At 35.7% G+C, this 8,866-nt stretch overlaps 1 pseudogene; it reads left to right on the top strand.

Moving 5' to 3' along the window:
* Positions 1 to 2,998: 2,998 nt before the first annotated feature.
* Positions 2,999 to 4,302, top strand: LOC149223617 (DEAD-box ATP-dependent RNA helicase 15 pseudogene; annotated as a pseudogene).
* The last annotated feature ends 4,564 nt before the right edge of the window (positions 4,303 to 8,866 follow it).

Raw genomic sequence — 8,866 nt, 5'->3', positions numbered from 1 at the left:
AGGCCTCTCCAAACTATTTATTTTTATCTTCTTACAAAGTTGAAAATGGTACTAAAGATGTATGATATTTAAATTAGAGGTGTTCTAACCACATATCAAGAAATAAGGATCTTCATTCTACAATGGATGAAAGTTTCAAATCCAAAATCAAGCTTGGTGATGACAAAACATTTGAGGTTGTTGCAAAAGGAGTTATGGGAATCCATATTAAAGAAGGTACATAAAGTATTAAAGACATTTATTACACTTCACAATTAAAGCATAATTTATTGGTTGTCACATGAATGTCAAATGAAGGTGGTAGTCTTCTAAGAATTGTCTCAACCACCTTTTGATCTGTGACACTCTCCCCATGAGCTCTAACCTCATTTACTACCTCCTTGACCTGAGTAATAAACGATCTACTAATTCAACATCTTTCTTTTGTAGATTTTCAAACTCATTCCTGATGCCTTGATATAACTTTTCCAATATCTCCTAACCTTGATGGACACTAGTTGCTACGAAAATCTTAAGAAATATGGAGTCTTCAACTCAATTCTGCAAATTCCATAGTGCTCCTGAATCCTTTCTTTTTCTCTCTGCTAGTGCATCTCTTTGGGCTCTTGCCATTACTACTAAATATCTAGTTCTTCATATTTGTTGACTACTTCTTCCCAATAGTCCAAATTCTTCAAAAAACTATTTATCTTTATTTCCCATAATGGATAGTTGGTACTATTCATTATGGAACCTTTGTGAGTTCTAATTATTGGTGGAAGCCATGATTGACTTTTGTAATATCTCTTCCTTACTATAAATTGGAAAGTTTCTCATTGATTTTGAAACCCTTATAAAAGTCTCATTGCTTCACTTCTGGAAAGGAAAAAAAAAATACTAAAAACACCCAATTATAATAACAAAATCACTTTTCACGAGTTTTTTAATTTATTTTGGAATGACCATTTTTTGTTTTTCTTAAATACCCATATCTCATATATATATAGATAGATGAAACTTTAAATCACCTTTTTTATATATGAAAAATAAATAACTAAATTAATAAATCACTTTTATCTAGTGAATTTTTTTTTTTAATTTTTTGAAATAGTATTTGTAAGCTAACACACCTTGAAACTTGAAACAATTGACATTTTATTATTAATCGAAAAGATTCACGGGTATTTTTCTTCCCTAAAAAAATATTCGTCCTTCTCAAACTTGAAGCTGATCTCCTCCATCCCTCAACAAATTATGAAGTTCAACACAATTTTTTTCTTCTTTATACAATGGAGCTTTGATGTAGATGGCTCCTGCAAAGAAAAGTAGTTCCTCTTGGCTTATTTATACGAGAGAGTGTCTTCCTTTAGTGGTTGTAGCTTAGGGAAAATTTGCTTCAGCATTTTTTTTTAATAATATCGACTACTTCCTTAATCACAACTCTCACATGGCTCCAATGCCTATGGATTCAATGGCAGCAGACAGTTTTGGACACTTGCATTAGCCCTTTGATACAATAACTTGATAAAAAAAAATTCATACTACAATGTTTTATGAACAAATTTCGGTGGTTGCTTCTTTTCTTTTCTTAATAGTGGTGGGATCAACCTACAACTCTCCATATGCGTTGGAAACCCATCTAAACTTTTTTTCACAAGATTTTACTAGCAGCTAAGGAGATCTATGGTCAAGTTTAGTGAAACTATATATATCTATATATATATATATATATATATATATATATATATAAAAATTATTAACTTGATGGATTGAACTAATGTTATAATACGATGTTAAATTAATAGGCACAAATATGAATAAAGATAATGCAAAACACATGGGCATAGTTTGCCTTTCTAGCCATTAAATAGATTTTACAATGCATGAGAAATTTTTAGAATTTTCTAGTAACACTATGATTCTAGAGATGTTTATAATTAACGAGCTTTAAATATACTAGCATTTGCACCAGATGTTGCAAAAGAAATGCCGTAAGGCATAAAGTGCGGAAGAATAACAACATAAACATGTGAATGGACTACTTGCAAATCTATTCCAAACACCAAAATTTCAGCCTTTTACTTGCAAATGGCTTCCAACTAACAAAATTTTAACTTTTTACTTGCAAATTGATTCCAAACACTAAAACTCCATAAGCCGGAATAAATTTCAACTTTTTACTTGCAAATTGATTCCAAACACTAAAACTCCATAAGCCAGAATTGGTGATTTGAAATGAAAAATGCGAACAAAGAAATGATGGATGACTAATCTTAAGACAAGTTTCTACATTGAAATCGTAGAATGGGAAATCGTGTGGGAAGCAGTGGTGGTTATCTCTGCATCAGGTAGTTGATTTATAAGAACATCATCCCCATTAAAGGCAGAAATTACCGATGTCATAGGCACAACAGCAAGTGCTACCAACAGGGCATGCATAACAGTCATCGCACTTTGCTGGAGGTGTGACTGGAGAGGGAGGGGAAAAGTATTCAGACAGAGATCACACTGACTTTTAACCGGAGAAAAACCCTCAGGAATTGAACAAATCCAATTTATATTCATAAAAGACATGCATTTGCACGCTTGTCATTTGTGGCTTCCAGTTTAAGTTTCTACAATGATATATTGTTAATTCTCTGTTCGGCTTGGTCTCCATTATTCACGCACCATTTTTGCGTTTTCAAACTTCAGGGAGATGACAAGTGTAAAAGAAGTCTTAACTATCAAACAAGGTAAATGTAATGTTCAGTTCTCTCAAATGTACTTTAAATATCACCCTATGAAGTTGTCACCAATTTGAATGAGATGGGTATGTCTGTTGAACCTTAATTTATATAATTTCTGAGAGTGCTTTGAGACACACATGGCTGGTTTTCTGCATCATTATTTCATCTTTTACAGCAATAAAACCTCTTATGCTATTTCATCATAAAGCTGCGCTTGTGCTTCATATTTTTAGGGAAAATGGCAAAACAAGGAGTAGACAATGTGGAAGAGTTGAAGGAAGAGATTTATAATGAAGAGCTCCTGGACTATGAAGAAGAGGAATTGGACGCACAAGCATTGGAGGAACATTTTTGCACTGATGAAGCCTCCAAGAAAGGTTATGTGGGATTTCCCACTGAAGCCAGAGCTCCTACGAGCCATTGTGGACTCTGGATTTGAACATCCCTCAGAAGTTCAGCACGAGTGGATTCCTCAAGAGATTCTGGGCATGGATGTACTCTGTGAGGCCAAATTTGGAATGGGTAAAACAACAGTTTTCGTGCTTTTAACTCTGCAGCAGATCGAACCCACAAAAGGCCAAGTCTCTGCCCTAGTTTTGTGCCATACTAGAGAATTGGCATACCAGATATGCCATGAATTTGAGAGGTTTATGACTCATCTGAAAGAATTGAAGGTTGTTGTATTCTATGGAGGCCTGCCTATCAAAACTCACAAGGCGATATTAAAAAATGAATCCCCCCAAATAGTTGTTGGGACCCTTGGAAGGATTCTGGCATTGGCAAAAGACAATGATCTCAGTCTGATAAATATAAGGCATTTTATTCTGGATGAATGTGACAAATGCTGGAATCTTTGGACATGAGGAGAGATGTATAGGCCATTTTCAAGATGACCCCTCATGACAAGCAGGTCATGATGTTTTCAACCACACTGAGCAAGGAAATCAGGCCTGTCTGCAAGAAATTCATGCAGGATCCTATGGAGATATATGTTGATGAGGCCAAGCTCACACTTCAAGGTCTAATTCAGCACTATATAAAACTGGCTGAGGTAGAAAAGAACAGGAAGCTGACTGATTTGCTGGATGTCCTGGATTTCAACCAGGTGGTTATATTTGTGAAGAGTGTGAAAAGGGCTTCTGAGCTATCCAAGCTGCTGGTGGGGTGCATCTTTCCTTGCACCTGCATTCATTCTGGAATGCAGCCGGATGAAAGACTGATGAGATACAAAAGTTTCAAGGAGGGGAGTAAGAGGCTTCTGGTTGCAACTGATCTGGTAGGCAGGGGAATTGACATTGAAAGAGTTAATATTGTTATCAACTATGACATGCCTGAGTCTGAAGATACTTATTTGCACAGGGTTGGAAGGGTTGGACGGTTTGGCACAAAGGGTTTTGCAATTACCTTTGTCTCTTCTACTTCTTCATCAGAGGAGGATGTGCTGAAGCAGGTTCAAGAACGTTTTGCAGTTGATATCAAGGCACTCCCAGCACATATAGAAGCATCAACATACATGCCATCATGGCCATTGAAATCTGCTCTGGTGTCTGCAATAATTATCCTTCTCATTCATCTCAGTTTTGGCATGGTCTGATTTTGTTTTCTATTCATAAAAACACAGCAGATTCATAAAATTGAAAGGAACAATGGCCATCAAGGCATTTGTAGACAGACCATCACAATTTCAGTCTTATCCACGACTAAGACGTATTTGGTTTTTCTATGAGAGCCATGCATGTTTTCTTCTATTTGTCCTAATTATACAAAAACCCATGTTTTGAGCTACAAATTTTACAACAAATTTGGATTTAGTGCGATTAAAAAGCAATCGATGGGAAAAATGATCATATTATCAAGTCATCAATGTCTATAATGGTCAAAATTGAAGATATATGTCTGGAATATCCCAAAAATTTACAATAAAATCTTTGAAATATGCACATCAAGGAGCTTCCTTCTCACTAGTTATTATGAGTGGAACTTCAACCAATCTTGCACCCTTGCAAGGAATGTTCAGTTAGATTTTGGATGAAAGTAGTCATGTTATTCCATAGAAGCATGCTGTGGATATTGCAAAAGCCAACATTACAATGGTTGGATTACAAGAGGTTTCATGAAAACCAAAATAGTCCAGCAAACTATCATGGGTTTGAATCTCGAGCTCTGGAAGAACACGGAGGAAGAGGATCTCCGCAGAGTCTATTGTTATGGGTGTAGGAGGATATCGGAACCTTTCGAAGCGGGATCCCATGCGGAATTCTTACCGACAGGGAATTAATGGGGCCGCCTATTATATTATTGGCCACTGAAAGTCTCGGCAAATTGACCAGACCTCAAAGGCGCAGCTTCTTCAGCCTCCTGAGCCTCCCAAATGACAAGGGAATAGAGCCAGCAATTTGTTTCAAGGCGCCCATTTCCAAAATTTCACGAAACTGGAGATCTCCTGAGGACTCCGACAACGTGCCCTTCATCTGAGTATCCGATATGAAGTCGCTCCTGGACAGAACACAAAATGAGGTAAATAATTATTGCATTTAAATAAAAATTTAATAGACATCAAACATTATGAAACTGCAAATTCTGGCTTCAAGGCATTCTGCAAGAGTTTCGGATGAGTATCTTTGACAAAAATGGCTCCATAAGGGCTCAAAATTGCATATGGTTGGAAAGTGGGTGAAAGACAAAAGAAATGTCCTAAGAATCCAAAACTTATCTTTACGAGGAGACCTCCAAGGAGAGAAAGGTGAAAATCAACCTAGATGTTGCATTTACAGTAACTCTTATGGCCTAGCTACTCTAGAAGAAGTACTTGCTACACCACTTCTTTTTAATGTTTCTAATGGCACCCTGTAAATTTTGAATGGACATGCCAAATAACTAGATAATTAGTTGATAAATGACTAATTAAATGTATATAATGGCACCATGTGAATTTTGAAGAGACATGCTAGATAAATAGATGATGATTTAGTTAATGAATGACTAATTAAACATTTATCCTTCAATAAGAGCTATAAAAGCATACAAATTAGTGTGATAGAAAAAATTAGACCAAAAATAGCTAGCAGAAAATGCCAGTAAAAAAAATATAGCTTCTGGAAATACCATAGAAACAACCCTACAGATCAGAAAGTTTCTTTACAAAATGCATTTCCAGATCAGAAAGTTTCTTTACAAAATGCATTTCCAGGGCACAAAATGCAAATAGAAACTTAATGTCTCACCTAACATAACAATGATACGAATGTTCTAATTACTAGAAGAAAAGAGTTCAGAAGGCTTTTTCTCACTCCTGTTCATAATACATATTGTACATTTGCATACCAGTCCAAATGCATGGTAAAAAGTTGTCATTTTGACAGAACAGGAAAAAGCACATAAAAAATCTGGAAGCACATGAATTACAAAACTACAAAAGTTGAAAAGGATGAAAAAAATAAGCAGCAACATAGATACAAAACCATCTTCTTATATCGCCAGTTACTACTAAAAATACACCTAAACTTATGCTAATATATTTGAACATTTCATTTAATTAATTTTTATATTTAATCTAGTACCTTGAGTCCTGGCATTTCCTTCCTGACAACATGTTACCTTCTATCAATCTATGGTACTTGATAGCACTCTAAAGAGGAAACCACGATAGATGGACGAAATCAACTATTCACCATGCTAGAAGCAAGACAGTAAAATTCTCTATGAGTCTTTTGTGTATCAGGGGTTTGCTTCTCCCACTGTCCACACAGGCAAAATATTGACTCTAAAAAAATACAGAACGACCCTGCCTTTTTCCAAAACGCAAAAACCCGTTGCGATTTTGAATTGCATCAGCAGTCCATGAACGTTGAGTTAGGCAGTTTTTGATGAATTGATCCTCAGATATTTTCATTTCATAAAATAAATGAACAATAAAACATTCCCTCTTGGGATCACATCATCACAGGTGTCCTTTTGGCTAAAGATAAAGGTCAATAATTTTCAGGCATGCAGATGTTTTTACTGTGGCATCAATAGCAAATGCTTTCCACGAGTAAGTTCAGCCATGGATACTTCTCAGTTGGTTTCAGGGAGTAATGCAATCAAAAGGCACCTTAGAAAAGAGGTTACTATGAACACAAAGTTCAACAGAATTAGCCCCAAAATAGCTAGAAACTGCACATATTGACCCAAAAAATATCTTCCATGTCTTATCATCCATGGTAGCATCCTGTGAATACGGGATTTGAACAGATCATAATTATACACATGTTGGGAATGATAAATTTCTGATGGAATGTTTTGTGGTTTTAAAGTGAACTAATCCAAACTTACAGATTTCACTTACAACGTTTTTCCCCTGGATCTAGCATGTGCTAGAAATAGGTGAATTTCAAAACTACAGGAAGTATGATTGGGTTAAGAACAACATTTCTGTACCAATAAAAAAATGATCAAATACGTTAATGATTCAAACAGGTAGACTTTCAACCAAAGGCATGGAAGAAAAACTATTGAGAAGATTATTCTTAACCCTGATTGTTTATAAATTATTATAGGCATAATAAATAGGGAAGGATGAAACACACCCATGGAGAAAATCCAACAGATTTGAATGCAACACAATGATTATGTGCATTTAATGATCAAAACAGGAAAGGGAGTAAAAATCAGAGATAAAGGAAAATATAAAACTAAAACAAGAAGTAAAAACAACCAAAGTAGAAAGAAAAGTCACCAAAGTTTATGAAAAGCCCAAGCCCGCTAATATATTTCTTCATATATATGTAGGCTTGAAAAAAGAAAGAATAGAATAAATAGGACTTGCGGCAGATAATTGCCCAATTTAGAATGTCTAATTTGCCTGGAACAAAAAGTTTCAAGTCACAGAGTTATTGCGTCCAAATAGGAAATTTTGATGACAATACCAGAAGCATTTACATGGAAAGAACAGCTTTTTGTCAGTGCATTTCTGCTAATCAAAAAATCCAAAGAGATGTGCTCTGTCTGAACTCTGAAGCCTACAACGAATGACAATTCTTGATGTCCTAATAACTTGATTGAAGCTCAATAAGCACACATCTGAGTCAGTTCTTCCAATTATCTGAACAAAATGATTTCTTTTATAATTGGTTCATTCGCAATATATAGGTAGCCCTATGATGGTGAAATATCACAGTAGCTTTCAACTTCAAGTTTGAAGAGAGGCAAGCCTGCCTGATGAATGCACAAAGGATCATTCATCTTGGCTGCTTAATTCACCATTGCACTAATTAATAATGAATTCTTCAACTGCAGAACTTCTAAAGCTAAGGTCAGAGTTTATTGCACATAGAAAGTACGAAGACTAATAGCACGTTATTTCCATATTCTCAGAAATGAAGTAAGATGTGATCTCATGCTTAATTCTTCGAAGATGTTAATAATCAATTGATAGAAACAAGTTTGATATGCTTGCAATCATCATGGAAATGCCCATCCAAAACAGACCCCCACTTCAAGAAATCAAAACAAAGACACCATAAGCAGGCATGCGGCAGGCAATCAAGAAGAAATATATTAATCCCAAAAGATAGGCAGCATTAGCAAGACTCGGTTCATTTCTACTCAAGCAGATGGTTATCCCAAATTACTTCTCAACAACAATAACAGTATAGATCTCTTAAAAGCCCCAGATGAGAACACGCAATTGATATCTTCAATTCAAACGCGCGCGCACAAAGCTGTAGGAACTCAACCACTCACATCGCTAGCGGTGCATCTCAAATGGAAGGTGTTGGCGCATTCGCATATCACATAAAATTCTCTTCACATGCAAAACTGCTATTCACATGATATCTGTTGTCATGAGAATCCACGAGTAAGTTCAGCCATGGATACTTCTCAGTTGGTTTCAGGGAGTAATGCAATCAAAAGGCACCTTAGAAAAGAGGTTACTATGAACACAAAGTTCAACAGAATTAGCCCCAAAATAGCTAGAAACTGCACATATTGACCCAAAAAATATCTTCCATGTCTTATCATCCATGGTAGCATCCTGTGAATACGGGATTTGAACAGATCATAATTATACACATGTTGGGAATGATAAATTTCTGATGGAATGTTTTGTGGTTTTAAAGTGAACTAATCCAAACTTACAGATTTCACTTACAACGTTTTTCCCCTGGATCTAGCAT

This window comes from Pinus tabuliformis, chromosome Q (assembly GCF_031772625.1).
Source record: "Pinus tabuliformis cultivar Carrire ecotype Pingquan chromosome Q, CPIR1, whole genome shotgun sequence".
NCBI classification, from domain to species: Eukaryota; Viridiplantae; Streptophyta; class Pinopsida; order Pinales; family Pinaceae; genus Pinus; species Pinus tabuliformis.
This window is presented reverse-complemented; position numbering and strand designations above follow the sequence as displayed.